The sequence below is a fragment of the Chrysochloris asiatica genome, unplaced genomic scaffold (genome assembly GCF_000296735.1).
Source record: "Chrysochloris asiatica unplaced genomic scaffold, ChrAsi1.0 scaffold00328, whole genome shotgun sequence".
Classification (NCBI taxonomy): Eukaryota; Metazoa; Chordata; class Mammalia; order Afrosoricida; family Chrysochloridae; genus Chrysochloris; species Chrysochloris asiatica.
In genome coordinates, this window is record NW_006408846.1 from 1,861,291 (window position 1) to 1,862,041 (window position 751).

Here is a 751-nt window from a genome sequence, read left to right on the forward strand (position 1 = left end):
GCTTCCGGGGCAGCTGGACCCCTCCCCCGTTCCTCCCCCTCCCCTCGGCGCCCTCCTCCACCTCCCGCGCGTCCCTCGTTTCCTGCCGGAGCCCGTTGCCATAGCGACGCCGCTCCCGGGCCTCTGCGCTCTAGGCCCCGAGGTTGTTTTTTTGTGTGTGTTTTTTTTCCGCTCTCGCTCTCCCTTTCTCCTCTTTTTTTTCCTTCTTTCTCTCCGAGTTCGGCTCGTCGGTAGGAGGGGCGAAGCTGAGAGAGTGCTGGCCTCTAGTGGGGAACTGACCTCCTCCAGAGAAGGAGAAGGGAGGGAAGTGACGTGAAAAGGGGAATAAGATATTTTCTGGAGCCTCTGGGAATGTAGGATAGAAAGAAGGGATCAAAGGAACTAACTGGCGGAGAGGAAGAAAGAGCCAAACAACGGCCCTAAAGAAACAAAAGATTGAGGAAGGATATGAAGCAGAGAAGAGGAGAGGAAACAAAAGAGTTGGAGAACAATAAAGGTTGACAAACTGGACAGAGAATACTGATTTTTTTCCCTTTTCTCACCTCAACTCCAAGAAGGCGGGAAAGGATGCTACACAGAACTGTGAACCTATCAAGACATGGCATTCGTTTAAAAGCAATAACTTAATATAAATTGCTTTGAACAACACTTGTATCGGACTGTATTGGCAGGAATGTTTGTGTGTTATTCGATTTAAATACGTATATAAAAAAGGAGTACGACAAAAACAAAGGAAGAAGCAGGGGTTTAA